Here is a 16,961-nt window from a genome sequence, read left to right on the forward strand (position 1 = left end):
ACCCGCCAGAGTGAGGTCAAGAGAGTGACCGTGCTGACCCGTAACGAGTCGCTCTCTTGTATTGACATCATGACCTGGCTGGGAAGGTACGGAGAGGTCCAGGGAATACCAGCTAAAAACCTGGACGAGTTTGGCATTTGGTCGGGTGCCTGGACGTTAAATATCAAGCTTAAGCGTCTGGGTAGTACAGTTTCCCACATTCCATCACCTGCCTTTATCGGCCGAGACAGGATCTTGGTTTTCTACAGGGGGCAGCCTAAGCTCTGTCACAAGTGCGGCAGCCCCACACACTTCAGCGCCAGCTGCCAAGTGCAGAAGTGCGCGTTGTGTGGGGGGACAGGTCATCTTGCTGCATCTTGTGAGGAGATTAGATGCAACCTGTGTGGGGAGCTCGGGCACCCCTTCAGTCGCTGTCCTCTCTCTGAGGCCAATGCGGCCCGAGCTCATGCAGGAGCGGGCCGGGAGGTCCCTTCGGCTGAGGCAGATACTGGCAAAGGCAGTGGAGTTAAGGGGTCAGTGAGGAACCAAAACAACCCGTCCCGGCAGAGGCGGAGAGAGAGGCGTCAGGCGGAGAGGAAGGGGGAGGAACCCCGTCCTGGGGTGATGCCTGCTCCTTCCCAAACAACTTCCCCTCCTGAATCCGAGACCCTAGGGGGCAGCGAGCTGGAGGAGGAGATTGAAAGACTGGATCGGGCCGAAGAGACTCTGTCCTCGCACTACGAAAGTTCTGCAGAGGGTAGTGGGGCAGAGTCCCAAAGTAGACGGAAACGGCGTACTAAAAAAAGATCTAGCCCGACCAAAGTTGCCAGGGAAGGTGTAACCGGCTCCCCTCTGGAGCTCTCCAACTGGTACCTCATCTTGGATGAGACCTCTGCCTCCTCTGCTGAGGAGGAGGTTGAAGGTGAGGGGCCGGGGGCGAAGGAGGGAGGGCCTTCAGGGGGCCCCGCGCCCCCCTCTGGTGGGGATGCAAGGTCCTCAGGAGGGGTGGCAAAACCGGGCCCTGAGACTGAGAAAGCCAGGAGTGGTGCGCAAAGGGAGGTGGTGGTGGCAGAGATGGATACCACTATTTCCCTCAAGAGAGGTCGTGCTGCTCTAGAAGGCAGCCCCGGGAGGGGGGAGAAGGATGGGAAAAAGGCCGTCTAATTTAACTACTCTTTATGGCGGTACCCGCTCTGCTGACTCTGGCGACCATTAATGTCGCCAGCATTAAGTCGGATGCGGCTCGTTTCACAGCCTTCGATTTTCTCAGCCGTGTTGAAGCTGACATTTTGTTTTTGCAAGAGACCAGGCTGCCAGATTTGGCAGCGATTTATAAAGCCAAAAGGGAGTGGAGACCAGGGCTCTCCTACTGGTCTCTTGCGGCTGAGCCGTATAGCGGAGTGGCAGTCCTTTTTACCGCACCGGTAAAATGCCGACGAGTAATTGAATTAGAAATGGGGAGGTGTTTGATCTTGGATGTCCTCATGAAGGGACAGGAACTGCGCCTGATTAATATCGACGGGCCCCAGTCCAGGTGGGACAGGAAATGTCTCTTTATGAGGATTAAGCCTTTCCTTTTTACAAGCCGGCAGGTGGTTTTTGGTGGGGACTTTAATACTGTCACAAGGCCCCAAGACAGGGGAGGCACCAGAAACCGGCTGACTTATGATAGTATTTTTCTGAATAGAGTAGTTAGTGAGGCTCGTCTGGAGGATGTCCACATTAGGCATACCCCAGGCCACGGGGGTTTCACTTTCTATAGAGGTAGTCAGATCAGGTCTAGAATAGATAGGTTTTATTTGAAGGAGGAGGCTACCTTTTCACCCTTAAGGCTTGTGGAGGTGGAATTCTCCGATCACTGTTTGATTATGTTTTCTCAGAATATTTCAGAATCCCCCCAAATGGGAAGAGGTTATTAGAAGCTGAATTCGGGTGTCTTGGAGGAAGCAGAGGTGAGACAATCCTTTGAGGACTTCCTTCAGAGTCAGGTACCTTTACTGGATCTCTGTGATACTAAGTCAGAGTGGTGGGAGATATTCAAAGATCGGGCTGCAAAGTTCCTCCGCCGACTCTCGAGCCTCAGGTCCCTGGACAGCTACCGCCTGTATCAGGGTCTGAGGAGGAAACTCGAGCATCTGGTCTCGACTGGTGGTAGCCGCGAGGATATCTCCAGGGTGAAATCTTTGCTCAAGAGGTGCCAGTATGATAGGCACACATCTTTAGTTTTTGAGAGGGACTTCGGGAGGTACCGCTCGCCCGACCCCTACAGAAATTGTAAGATGTCAGTGAAGAGTAAGTTAATAACAGAACTGGTCGATAGTACGGGGTCTCTGAACAGGTCCAGATCAGGGATCCTGGAAGTCGTTAGATCCTTTTACTCGTGCCTCTTGGGGAGGAGGGATCTAGATCGGGACACCCCTGAGTCAGGAGCTCACCTCTCTTTTGACGGTTTGGTAGAAGAGATCAGGAAGGAGGAAGTTATCCTGGCGGTGGAAGGGTTAGCTCTGAAGAAGTCTTGCAAAAGGCCTCGCTGGTAAGGTTTGTCTTTTTGCTGATGACACAAAGATATGTAACAGGGTTGATGTTCCTGGAGGGAAACGACAAATGGAAAAGGATTTAGGAAAACTAGAAGAATGGTCAGAACTCTGGAAACTGAAATTTAATGTGGATAAGTGCAAGATAATGCACCTGGGGCGTAAAAACCCAAGGGCAGAATATAGAATATTTGACACAGTCCTGACCTCAGTATCTGAGGAAAGGGATTTAGGAGTAATTATTTCAGAAGACTTAAAGGTGGGAAGACAATGTAATAGAGCAGCACGAAATGCCAGCAGAATGCTTGGATGTATAGGGAGAGGTATAAGCAGTAGAAAGAGTGAAGTGCTTATGCCGCTGTACAGAACACTGGTGAGACCTCACTTGGAGTATTGTGCGCAGTACTGGAGGCCATATCTCCAGAAGGATATAGATACTCTAGAGAGAGTTCAGAGAAGAGCTACTAAACTAGTACATGGATTGCAGGATAAAACTTACCAGGAAAGGTTAAAGGACCTTAATATGTATAGCTTGGAAGAAAGAAGAGACAGAGGGGATATGATAGAAACTTTTAAATACATAAAGGGAATCAACTCGGTAAAGGAAGAGAGCATATTTAAAAGAAGAAAAACTACCACAAGAGGACACAGTTTTAAATTAGAGGGGCAAAGGTTTAAAAGTAATATAAGGAAGTATTACTTTACTGAGAGAGTAGTGGATGCATGGAATAGCCTTCCTGCAGAAGTGGTAGCTGCAAATACAGTGAAGGGGTTTAAGCATGCATGGGATAGGCATAAGGCCATCCTTCATATAAGATAGGGCCGGGGGCTATCCATAGTATTCAGTATATTGGGCAGACTAGATGGGCCAAATGGTTCTTATCTGCCGACACATTCTATGTTTCTATGTTTCTATGTTTAAGTCGCCAGGCCCGGATGGCTTAACATCCGAGTTTTATAAGGCCTTTAAGGACTCTTTATGTCCCCTCTTGACTGAGGTATTCAATGAGTGTTTATCCTCGGGCACTCTGCCTCGGTCAATGAGGAGGTCAGCTCTGATCCTTCTATCAAAGGGTAAGGATCCGAGCCGTATTGAGAACTGGCGTCCCATAGCACTTCTTAATACGGACAGAAAGATTCTGGTCAAGATACTTTTTAATAGGCTGGTGAAATTTGCACCCCAGCTCCTTTCGGTGGCTCAGCATTGCTTGGTTCCAGGCCGCAGCACTTTTAGTGCTGTACTCGGTGCCTGAGAGGCAGTGGAACAGAGTAGAGCAGGCTACTGGAGGGGGTACATGCTGTCCTTAGATCAAGCAAAGGCGTTTGATCGGGTGAACCATGAGTACCTCTGGTCGGTCCTTCTGAAGTATGGCCTGCCGGGGGGGTTTGTCTTGTATGCAGGGGCAGAGAGTTTCCCGCTTGTGAACGGTTGGTCTGGCTGCTCTTTTGAGGTTGGGTCTGGCGTCCGCCAGGGTTGTCCTTTGAGCCCACTTTTATACGTGTTCGCGATTGATCCCTTTCTTAAGCGGATCGATCGTGGACCGTTGGCGGGAGTCGGGATGGATCGGGCGGCGCCAGAAGCCACTCTGAGGGTAGTAGCGTACGCTGACGATGTCACCATTTTCGTATCCTCAAGAGGGGAGGCGGAGTACGTGATGTATGAAGTGGATCGCTACTTGGAGGCATCCGGGTCTATGATCAATCGGGATAAGTGTGAGAGTCTCTGGCTGGGAGGGGGTGATCCAGTTTTTGATCTCCCGGACACCCTCCCAGGGCCCCAGTCGTCGGCCAAAGTCCTAGGCATCCATTTTGGCCATGGGGACTATCCCACTCAAAATTGGGATGACAGGCTTAAGATCGCCGCTCAGAAGGTCGACCAGTGGAAGGGTTGGTCTTTGACCCTCAGGGAAAGGGTGAACCTGATCAAGGCCTACTTACTCACTTTGCTTATCTATTTGGGTAGCGTGTGTATCTTGCCAGAGCCTCTCTGGACTCGGGTTTATAGTCTGTTCTTCCAGCTCTTATGGGGGAATAGACTGAACCTGATCAAGAGAGAAGTGACTTACCGCACAAGGAGACTAGGGGGGTTATCTATGGTCAACCCTGTGGTGTTTCTTGTAAACACCTTTGTTAAAGCGAATCTGGCAAACCTCTGGATGGAGAGGGCTTCTCCGTGGGTAGTCTCCTGCCGGGGGTGGTTTCGGCCTTTCTTCCAGGAATGGGAGACAGGAGGGCAAGTAAAGGACTTACGTACGCCTCACGGATATCTTCCGACTTACGTCACCCCGATTCTGAAGGTGATCCGCCGGTGGGGTTTGGAGGTGAGGGAGATCAGGACTCTGTCAAGGAGGTCCCTTGACGAGAGGGTCTTGTTGTCCCACTTCCAGAAGCCCCTTGCCCTCAGGGATTGCCCAAGCCGGGATCTAGACAAGGGGTTACAGTTGCTAAATTCTGCAAGGATCCCCTTGAAGTTTTGGGACTTGGCTTGGCGCTGCTTTCACGGGAGGCTGTATGTGAGGGACAACTTGAAGTACAGGAACTCTGATGAAAGGGGTTGTCCCCGGGAGGAGTGTGGCTCCATACTGGAAAGTATGGATCACTTCCTGCTTCAGTGTCCCTTTAATACAGAGGTATACCAACGGGTGGGAGCTTCCATTGGCTGGCCTAGGCTAGCCAGCCTCTCCTACGCGGAGTGGGCCTATGGAGTGCTCAGAGACATTGGTAGAAGGGACCTGTGCACATGTTTTTTAGTTAGTATAGTGGTTAGGTTCTACACGTGGAATGCACGGTGCTTAGTTTCAACGCAGCAGAAAGTCCTCCCAGTGGACGAGGTATGTAGGAACATTCTGGGTGACCTGGTGAAGGTGCGTTCTTTGGAGTATGAGAGACTGGGTACCAGTAGGGCCTCTCTTCTCTGGAGAGGCTTTGCTTTTAGCGTACCCTAGCCTAGTCATACGTTTCCTGGTGGTGGGCTGACGCTTTCACCGTAGATTTTTGTTTTGTGGGATGTTGAGCTTTGAAGAAAGGCTTACAGAGACCGAGCTTGGGCCTTCGGGTAGTTCTGTATATTAGAATATTTTGCAGTGTGTGTTAAATAGTTATGTTGTTTATGTTGTTTATTAGGATAGGATGAGTTGGGGCTAGTTAGGTTGGGTGGGTGAGGGAAGGGGTCTTTTATTTGTGCTTTTATGTGTTTTTGTGTGTTTTGAAGTGGGGAGGCCTGCATCTAGCCCTGGACTATGCGGACATGGGAGGACATGGGGCGAGGGGCTAGATGTGGGTGGTGGAGGTAGGGCTGGCCTTGGACTATGCGGACAAGAAAGAGACGTGAGGCGGAGGTCAGCCTTGGGTGATGGGTGAAGGGTGATGGAGTAGGTAGTGGGGGTTAGGGCTAGATTAGGGAGGTAAAAAGGTTTGCTTTGCTTTATGTGTTATATTAGTAAAAAGGTAATATATATAAAAAACTAATAATAATTGATGATGGGGAAAAAAATAAAATAAATAATAATAATAATTTTTTGGTTTGTTTTGTATTATTATTATTATTATTATTATTGTTTTTGTTTTATTAGTCTTATTTGCGTTTTCGTTTTATTGACGAGTAGTCAAGTTTTTCTTTTTGGGTTTTACAACTGAACCGGCTAAGTAAGTTTCATTTCTTTTTTAGCATTTGTATATAGTTTGTATATAGTTTTTATAGGGTATTGGTATGAATGTGAGTATGAGTGAGGCTGTAAAGTTTTGTATTTTTCTAATAAAAAAGAGTTCCCATAGCAGAGAATCAGGCTTCATGTCATAGCAGAGAATCAGGCTTCAAGTCATAGCAGAGAATCAGGCTTCATGTCATAGCAGAGAATCAGGCTTCACGTCACCCACCACTGGAACAGGCCACTGTCAGATATTTAGGCCCCGGCACCCAGACAGAGGAGAGAGGTCCCATAGCAGAGAATCAGGCTTCATGTCATAGCAGAGAATCAGGCTTCAAGTCATAGCAGAGAATCAGGCTTCATGTCATGGCAGAGAATCAGGCTTCACGGCACCCACCACTGGAACAGGCCATTGTCAGATATTTAGGCCCCGACACCCAGACAGAGGAGAGAGGTCCCATAGCAGAGAATCAGGCTTCATGTCACCCAACACTGGAACAGGCCATTGTCAGATATGTTTAGGCCCCGGCACCCAGACAGAGGAGAGAGGTCCCATAGCAGAGAATCAGGCTTCATGTCATAGCAGAGAATCATGCTTCATGTCACCCAACACTGGAACAGGCCACTGTCAGATATTTTTAGGCCCCGGCACCCAGACAGAGGAGAGGTTCATTCAACTTTGGGTTGCCCCGCAATATAATGGTAAAATGAAAATAAAGAAAGGATTGAATGAGGAATTGCCCTGGAGTACAATAATATATGGTTAAGGAGAGGTAGTTATAAATGTCTAATCTGCACAAGGGATGGACAGGTCCTGTGGGATCCATGCTTGGTTCATTTTTATGAACGTCAGCTTGTCCACATTGGCTGTAGACAGGCGGCTGCGTTTGTCTGTAATGAAGCCCCCTGCCGTGCTGAATACACGTTCAGAAAAACGCTGGCCGCCGGGCAGGCCAGCACCTCCAAGGCATAAAAGGCTAGCTCTGGCCACGTGGACAATTTGGAGACCCAGAAGTTGAATGGGGCCGAACCATCAGTCAGTACGTGGAGGGGTGTGCAAAGGTACTGTTCCACCATGTTAGTGAAATGTTGCCTCCTGCTAACATGTTCCGTATCAGGTGGTGGTGCAGTTAGCTGTGGCGTGGTGACAAAACTTTTCCACATCTCTGCCATGCTAACCCTGCCCTCAGAGGAGCTGGCCGTGACACAGATGCGTTGGCGACCTCTTGCTCCTCCTCTGCCTTCGCCTTGGGCTTCCACTTGTTCCCCTGTGAAATTTGGGAATGCTCTCAGTAGCGCGTCTACCAACGTGCGCTTGTACTCGCGCATCTTCCTATCACGCTCCAGTGCAGGAAGTAAGGTGGGCACATTGTCTTTGTACCGGGGATCCAGCAGGGTGGCAACCCAGTAGTCCGCACATGTTAAAATGTGGGCAACTCTGCTGTCATTGCGCAGGCACTGCAGCATGTAGTCGCTCATGTGTGCCAGGCTGCCCAGAGGTAAGGACAAGCTGTCCTCTGTGGGAGGCGTATCGTCATCGTCCTGCGTTTCCCCCCAGCCACGCACCAGTGATGGGCCCGAGCTGCGTTGGGTGCCACTCTGCTGTGAACATGCTTCATCCTCATCCTCCTCCACCTCCTCCTCATCCTCGTCCTCCTCGTCCTCCAGTAGTGGGCCCTGGCTGGCCACATTTGTACCTGGCCTCTGCTGTTGCAAAAAACCTCCCTCTGAGTCACTTCGAAGAGACTGGCCTGAAAGTCCTAAAAATGACCCCTCTTCCTCCTCCTCCTCCTCCTGGGCCACCTCCTCTTCCATCATCCCCCTAACTGTTTTCTCAAGGAGACATAGAAGTGGTATTGTAACGCTGATAACAGCGTCATCGCCACTGACCATGTTGGTGGGGTACTCGAAACAGCGCAACAGGGCACACAGGTCTCGCATGGAGGCCCAGTCATTGGTGGTGAAGTGGTGCTGTTCCGCAGTGCGACTGACCCGTGCGTGCTGCAGCTGAAACTCCACTATGGCCTGCTGCTGCTCGCACAGTCTGTCCAGCATGTGCAAGGTGGAGTTCCACCTGGTGGGCACGTCGCATATGAGGCGGTGAGCGGGAAGGCCGAAGTTACGCTTTAGCGCAGACAGACGAGCAGCGGCAGGATGTGAACGCCGGAAGCGCGCACAGACGGCCCGCACTTTATGCAGCAGCTCTGACATGTCGGGGTAGTTGTGAATGAACTTCTGCACCACCAAATTCAGAACATGCGCCAGGCAAGGGATGTGCGTCAAACCGGCTAGTCCCAGAGCTGCAACAAGATTTCGCCCATTATCGCACACCACCAGGCCGGGCTTGAGGCTCACCGGCAGCAACCACTCGTCGGTCTGTTGTTCTATACCCCGCCACAACTCCTGTGCGGTGTGGGGCCTGTCCCCCAAACATATGAGTTTCAGAATGGCCTGCTGACGTTTACCCCGGGCTGTGCTGAAGTTGGTGGTGAAGGTGTGTGGCTGACTGGATGAGCAGGTGGAAGAAGAGGAGGAGGAAGCCGAGTAGGAGGCAACAGGAGGCAAAGAATGTTGCCCTGCGATCCTTGGCGGCGGAAGGACGTGCGCCAAACAGCTCTTCGCCTGGGGCCCAGCCGCCACTACATTTACCCAGTGTGCAGTTAGGGAGATATAGCATCCCTGTCCATGCTTACTGGTCCACGTATCTGTGGTTAGGTGGACCTTGCCACAGATGGCGTTGCGCAGTGCACACTTGATTTTATCGGATACTTGGTTGTGCAGGGAAGGCACGGCTCTCTTGGAGAAGTAGTGGCGGCTGGGAACAACATACTGTGGGACAGCAAGCGACATGAGCTGTTTGAAGCTGTCTGTGTCCACCAGCCTGAATGACAGCATTTCATAGGCCAGTAGTTTAGAAATGCTGGCATTCAGGGCCAGGGATCGAGGGTGGCTAGGTGGGAATTTACGCTTTCTCTCAAATGTTTGTGAGATGGAGAGCTGAACGCTGCCGTGTGACATAGTTGAGATGCTTGGTGACGGAGGTGGTGGTGTTGGTGGTACATCCTCTGTTTGCTGGGCGGCAGGTGCCAACGTTCCTCCAGAGGCGGAGGAAGAGGCCGAGGCGGCGGCAGCAGCAGAAGAGGTAGCAGGGGGAGCCTAAGTGAGTTCCTTGTTTTTAAGGTGTTTACTCCACTGCAGTTCATGCTTTGCATGCAGGTGCCTGGTCATGCAGGTTGTGCTAAGGTTCAGAACGTTAATGCCTCGCTTCAGGCTCTGATGGCACAGCGTGCAAACCACTCGGGTCTTGTCGTCAGCACATTGTTTGAAGAACTGCCACGCCAGGGAACTCCTTGAAGCTGCCTTTGGGGTGCTTGGTCCCAGATGGCGGTGGCCAGTAGCAGATGGACTCTCTTGGCGGCGGGTGTTCTGCTTTTGCCCACTGCTCCCTCTTTTGCTACGCTGTTAGCTCAGTCTCACCACTGCCTCTTCCTCCGAATTCTGAAAGTCAGTGGCACGACCTTCATTCCATTTGGGGTCTAGGACCTCATCGTCCCCTGCATCGTCTTCCACTCAGTCTTCCTCCCTGACATCCTGTTCAGTCTGCACACTGCAGAAAGACGCAGCAGTTGGCAGCTGTGTTTGTCATCATCAGAGACGTGCTGAGGTGGTATTCCCATGTCCTCATCATCAGGAAACATAAGTGGTTGTGCGTCAGTGCATTCTATGTCTTCCACCGCTGGGGAAGGGCTAGGTGGATGCCCTTGGGAAACCCTGCCAGCAGAGTCTTCAAACAGCATAAGAGACTGCTGCATAACTTGAGGCTCAGACAGTTTCCCTGATATGCATGGGGGTGATGTGACAGACTGATGGGCTTGGTTTTCATGCGCCATCTGTGCGCTTTCTGCAGAAGACTGGGTGGGAGATAATGTGAACGTGCTGGATCCACTGTCGGCCACCCAATTGACTAATGCCTGTACCTGCTCAGGCCTTAACATCCTTAGAACGGCATTGGGCCCCACCAAATATCGCTGTAAATTCTGGCTGCTACTGGGACCTGAGGTAGTTGGTTCACTAGGACGTGTGGCTGTGGCAGAACGGCCACGTCCTCTCCCAGCACCAGAGGGTCCACTAACACCACCACGACCATGTCCGCGTCCGCGTCCCTTACTAGATGTTTTCCTCATTGTTACCGTTCACCACAATAAGAAAAAAATTATTTGGCCCAATGTATTGAATTCAAATTCAGGCCTTTTTTTTACAAGCACCTAACACTATCTGGCTATCTATTTAGGTACCGTATTACACTAATACAGGCACAGCAGTAACGACAGATTTAGCTGAATATAAATTGTAGGCCTAGTATTTAGGCGCTGGATGACAGGTATCCCTTTTACGGACAGAATTAGACTTGGAAATGCACGGTAGCGTGTGAAGTTATTGAGGATGACCCTATCCGCACCTTCAATCTAATATACCCTTTTATGGATAGATTTAAACTTGGCCTGATAGAGCAGAAACCACTAATTTAGGGAATTGCTAAGTAGGGAATTGTATTCAACCCAGAACAAAAACTGTGCTTCGGCAGACAGCAGACAGTATTACAATTGGTTAGCCACAGCTGAAACACCAGATTTAGGGTACTGCTATTTTGGCAATTGTATTTTACCCCTCAATAAAATAGCAAGCACAGCAAAGCCCCTGATGTAGGATATAGCAAAAAAAAAATACACACTATTAATGGTTAAAAATGGACTTGGTGGCAGCTTGTGCTGGCGCACCACAAGACGCAAAATGGCCGCCGATCACCCCAGAAAAAAGTGACTGAAAAGCGGTCTGGGCAGCCTTAAAACAGTGAGCAATTGAATAGCAGAGGTTGTATGATACACAGCTGTATATCTATCACTTCAGTAAGTAAATCCCTGCCTAATCTCGCCCTAACAGCAGCAGCTGCATCTTCTCCCTACACTGATCAAAGCAGAGTGACGTGCGGCGCTACGTGACTCCAGCTTAAATAGAGGCTGGTTCACATGCTGCACTAGCCAATCACAGCCATGCCAATAGTAGGCATGGCTGTGATGGCCTCTTGGGGCAAGTAGTATGACGCTTGTTGATTGGCTGCTTTGCAGCCTTTCAAAAAGCGCCAAGAAAGCGCCGAACACCGAACCCGAACCCGGACTTTTACGAAAACTTTTACAGTTCGGGTTCGCTCATCCCTATTTGTAAGGTCTGGTCCTTTTAGTAGATGATCATTCAATGCGACACCATAGTACTTTGCTGAACAATCAAATACTACTCTAATCGTATCTGGTTTCTTTGAGTGGTAAACACCTTGATGTGGGATGTACCACACTTCTCCTTCTTTAGATTGGTTATTAACTTTCTCTGCATGACCTTCTTTGAGGATGTCTTCCATGAATTTCAAATAATCATTCTTGAGTTTGAGATCTCTTCCCATCCTTTTCTTCAAACTTTTTTTATCTTGCTAGGGCAAGATTCTGTTATATGGCAGACGAGGTCGTTCTCTAAAAGGTAAGGGCATTTTAAGATGACCTTGTTGATTTTGCTAAATACTTCTATAGTGTGTACGAACTTTATGTATTCATGGGATACACTCTTTTCTTTAGAACTTATATCTGCAAAGTCGGATTCAAGGATCTTGATTACTTTCGCTGGACTTAGTTGTTAACTCTTGGACAGATTTTCGATGACCCAATCCTGTCACCTGTCTTGATTCTGCGATCTGCTGTTTTCCTCCAACAACACCCCATCCTAGATCATTTTGAACAGCGTAGGGTTCACCCTTTCCTCCTGTGATTACTTTTCGTGGTACCAAAGCTTCCGGACAATCGTAGCCTATCAACAGTCCAACACCAAACTCCTTCAGCGGGGACATTTCCTGTGATATCAGGAAATGCGATCTCGATCTAGAGGTATATCGTCTTTTGTATAAGCTGGAGGTAGATCTAATGTGAAGTTTGAATGAAGTCCTTTAATTCTCAGTCCTTTTGACCCTTTGACTGTTCACTAATGTGTGTGTCTCTCCCCGTCATTGTGGTGAGTTTGAGCTTCACTGGTTCTGTAGCCACTTGTCATTTCTTGATCAATGAAGGTGACGTCACTCTGGGCATCCAGTAGTGCATAGGCGTATACCTACTCTTTCCTCCTTTTAGGATTTGAAATGCACACTGGTACAACCATTGATGTGCCATTGCTTTTGTAACAGATTTCTCTGTTTTTAAAGATGGTTTTTAGCCAGGGCCTTGGATACCTACTCTTAACAATGGACACAGACATCTATGTGTATCAAGGACATGTGTGTAGAAACACTTCCAGACATTCAGTCTGCTCTAACCAGAAGACTGACCTACTTAATCACAATACACAAGATAACTGTCACCGCCAGCTCTCTGAGAAGCTCTGGCAGACGTTCTTCTGTACCTCTTGCATGATGTTCTTTGTTTTGGTTTCACTTTGTCATCTCTTTTCCTTCTCCCAGCTGTCATCTATTTACACTAATTGCCTGCCTTTTATATTCCCTCCCATACTGCCTCACTTTGCGGTTTATACTACTTCCTGGATTGTGTTCACTGCTAGATGCTGCAACTGCCCGTTCCTCAGATAAGTCTTTTCCGGTGGTCGTGTCCCCTCACTATTATAGGGTTTTCAGGTGTCATACAGTCTAGGTACGAGGGCATGCATTTATCTATCATAAAGATCTTTGCATGGGCAGAGCAGTCAGGGAAAGCTCTAGGGGTTTTATAGGGCTCACCCATATGTTCCTTAGTTTGGGATCAAGTCAGTCGGATGTTTATTTATAACTTCCAGTTTTCTGCAACACCATCTGTGACATTATAAACCACCAAAACCGTCTTAAGCATGGATCCGGTTTCAGCCTTGATTGACCGCATGCAGGGTCTTTCACTGGAGGTAGCAGATCTCCGTAAAACTGTGTCTCAGTTTCAGGTGACCGGTTCTGCTTGCGTTCATGGAGTTTGTTCCGAGCCTAAGATCTCGCTTCCGGATACGTTCTCCGGGGATAGTGAGAATTTTGTTTGTTTTAGAGAGGCTTGCAAACTCCATTTTCGCCTACTTCCCCATTTCTCTGGTGATGAGTAGCAGAGGGTGGGGATCATCATCTCGCTGCTCAGGAATAACGCTCAGTCTTGGGCCTTTTCGCTGCCGGTGGGGGCACGGCCCCTCCGATCGGTGAATGATTTTTTTGTAGCCCTGGGGCAAATATATGATGACCCGGATCGTATTGCTCTGGCTGAATCTAAACTGCGTCTTTTATGCCAGGGTAAACAGTCCGCAGAGATATATTGTTCAGAATTTCGGAGATGGGCAGCTGATACTGGTTGGAATGATGCTGCACTCCTAAGTAAATTTTGCCATGGTCTTTCGGAGGGATTGAAAGATGCATTTGCCTTTCATGAGAGACCTGCCTTGTTGGAGTCTGCCATGTCTCGAGCTGTTCGTATTGACAGGCGTCTTAGAGAGAGAGGAGAGATCACTCCTTCCTGTCATATTCAGTCCAAGGGCAGTGAAGTGGTCTCATTCAGAGCGCAGGGGCCTCAGTCTCTCTCAATCCCCTCTGAACAGGAGGCCATGCAGCTGGGTTTGCTTGCCTCTGATAGTAGAGGATTCAGTTCTCAGAGGAGGGTTTGTTTCTGTTGTGGAGGTATAAATCATTTGGCAAATGTTTGCCCCTCTAGGAGATTCAGGGAGTTTTCTGAGGGTAATAAGGAAACAAAAAGAAAAAACCCTCTAAAAACTTTCCATCTGTTACTATTGGCAAGGTTGATGCGGAAATTGAAGGTTTGCCGTTTGCTTGTAGTTCCCATTTTGTCTTACCTGCCAGGGTGGCGCTAGATAGCAAGAACATTGTTTGAGATTTTTGTAGATAGTGGAGCAGCTGTCAATCTCATTGATAATCAATTTGCTATAACACATGGTTTCCAGGTATGCACTTTGGGAAAGGATATACCTGTTTTTGCTATCGATTCCGCTCCACTTTCTCAAAAATCGTTAAAGGGCATAGTTCACAATATCCGTTTGACTGTGGGTGATGCTCATGTTGAGGATATGTCATGTTTCGTCCTAAGCGGATTACCTACTCTTCTAGTGTTGGGGCTACCCTGGCTCACTAAACATAACCCCACCATTGATTGGCAAGCAAGGCAAATAAATGGTTGGAGTGACTTTTGCAGAGAGAATTGCCTCACGGCGTCTCTTTCAGAGGTTTCTACCAAGACTGTACCATCTTTTCAGAATTTTCGGATGTGTTTTCCGAGAGTGGTGTCCAGGAGCTGCCCCCTCACCGGGAGTATGATTGCCCTATTAATCTCATCCTAGGCGCCAAGTTGCCAAAATCACGTTTATACAATCTCTCCCAACCTGAAAGGGTCGCTATGCGTACTTATATCTCTGAGAGCCTGAGAAAGGGACACATCCGACCCTCAAAGTCACCTGTTGCCGCTGGTTTTTTTTTTTGTTAAGAAAAAAGATGGTTCTTTAACACCATGTCTGGATTTCAGGGAGCTGAACTGTATCACAATTCGTGACCCTTATCCGCTTCCTCTGATCCCGGACCTGTTTAACCAGATTGTTGGGGCTAAAGTTTTTTCTAAGTTGGATTTAAGAGGGGCATACAACCTAGTCAGGGTCAGGGAAGGGGACGAATGGAAGACGGCCATAATACCCCTGATGGCCATTTCGAGAATTTAGTTATGCCCTTTGGTTTGATGAATGCTCCAGCCGTCTTTCAACATTTTGTGAACAGCATTTTTTATCATTTAATGGGGAAATTTGTACTGGTGTATCTAGATGACATTTTCATTTTTTTCTCCTGATTTCAAAACTCATAGGGACCACCTACGTCAGGTCTTTCTCATTCTGTGGGAGAATAAATTGTACGCTAAACTGGAATTGTTAAGACACTCACTGATATGACTAAAAAGGGGGTAGATTTTTCCTCCTGGTCGGTAGATGCGCTTAAGGCCTTTTCTAGTATCAAAGAGAGTTTTGCTTCCGCTCCCATCTTGGTACAACCTGATGTCTCTCTACCTTTCATTGTTGAGGTGGACGCTTCTGAGGTGGGTGTGGGTGCGGTCTTATCTCAGGGTCCCTCTCCTGCCAAATGGCGACCGTGTGCCTTTTTCTCAAGGAAACTCTCCTCCGCAGAGAGAAATTACGATGTGGGAGATAGGGAGTTGTTGGCCATCAAATTAGCTTTTGAGGAATGGCGCCATTGGCTAGAGGGAGCCAGACACCCTATTACCGTGTTTACCGACCATAAGAATCTGGCCTACTTGGAATCAGCCAAGCGTCTGAACCCGAGACAGGCCAGATGGTCTTTATTCTTTTCTAGGTTTAATTTTGTTGTCACGTTCCGCCCTGGGGTTAAAAATGTGAAGGCTGATGCCCTGTCACGTTGTTTTCTGGGAGGGGGGAACTTTGAAGACCCGGGTCCCATTTTGGCTGAAGGGGTGGTCGTCTCTGCTCTTTATCATGATTTGGAGGCAGAGGTTCAGGCAGCCCAGGCAGAGGCTCCTGATCTTTGTCCTCCTGGGAGGTTGTTTGTGCCTCTCGCTTTACGACAGAAGGTTTTTAAGGAGCACCACGATACTGTCCTTGCTGGGCACCCGGGGAGTAGAGCCACAGTGGATCTCATTGCTCGGAGATTCTGGTGGCCGGCTCTTCGTAAGACGGTTGAGGGTTTTGTGGCAGCCTGCGAGACCTGCGCTCGTGCCAAGGTCCCTCATTCATGGCCATCGGGTTCTCTCCTCCCGTTACCCATTCCTTCATGTCCTTGGACGCATCTGTCCATGGACTTCATTACGGACCTGCCTTGTTCCTCAGGGAAGACTGTGATTCTGGTAGTAGTAGACCGATTTAGCAAAATGGCGCATTTCATTCCCTTTCCTGGGTTACCCAATGCTAAAACGCTGGCGCAAGCATTTGGTGATCACATTGTCAAATTGCATGGCATTCCTTCAGACATAGTTTCTGATTCAGTTTCTTTCCAGATTCTGGAAGGCTTTCTGTTCTCGCTTGGGGGTTCAGTTGTCCTGTCGAATGTCCAGACCGAACGCGTCAATCAGAATCTGGAGACATATCTGCGCTGTTTTGTGGCAGAGAATCAGGAGGATTGGTGTTCTTTTTTGTCCCTTGCTGAGTTTGTTTAAATAACCGTCGCCAGGAGTCCTCGGATAAGTCATCATTTTTTGGTGCATATGGGTTTCATCCGCAGTTTGGGACATTCTCTGGAGAGGGGTCTTCTGGTTTACCTGATGAGGAGAGATTTTCCTCGTCTTTGTCATTTATTTGGCAAAAGATTCAGGGTAATATGAAGAGGATGAGTGAGAGATATAAGCGTGTGGCGGATAAGAGACGTGTGCCTGGTCCGGACTTGAATGTGGGTGATCTGGTGTGGTTGTCTACAAAGAATATCAAACTGAAGGTTGCCTCCTGGAAGTTGGGTCCTAAGTTTATTGGGCCTTACAAGATCTTGTCCGTCATCAATCCCGTTGCCTTCCGTCTTGATCTTCCTCAGACTTGGAAGATCCATAATGTTTTTCACAGGTCCCTATTAAAACCGTATGTCCAACCCATTGTACCCTCCTCTTTACCTCCTCCTCCGATTGTTGTTGATGGTAATCTTGAATTTCAGGTCTCTAGGATTGTGGATTCTCGCATTATCCGCGGTTCTCTCCAGTATCTCGTTCATTGGGAGGGTTATGGTCCTGAGGAGAGGATGTGGGTCCCAGTGGCGGACATTAAGGTCACTCGTCTTATCAGGGCT

This window comes from Bufo bufo, chromosome 2 (assembly GCF_905171765.1).
Source record: "Bufo bufo chromosome 2, aBufBuf1.1, whole genome shotgun sequence".
NCBI lineage: Eukaryota > Metazoa > Chordata > Amphibia > Anura > Bufonidae > Bufo > Bufo bufo.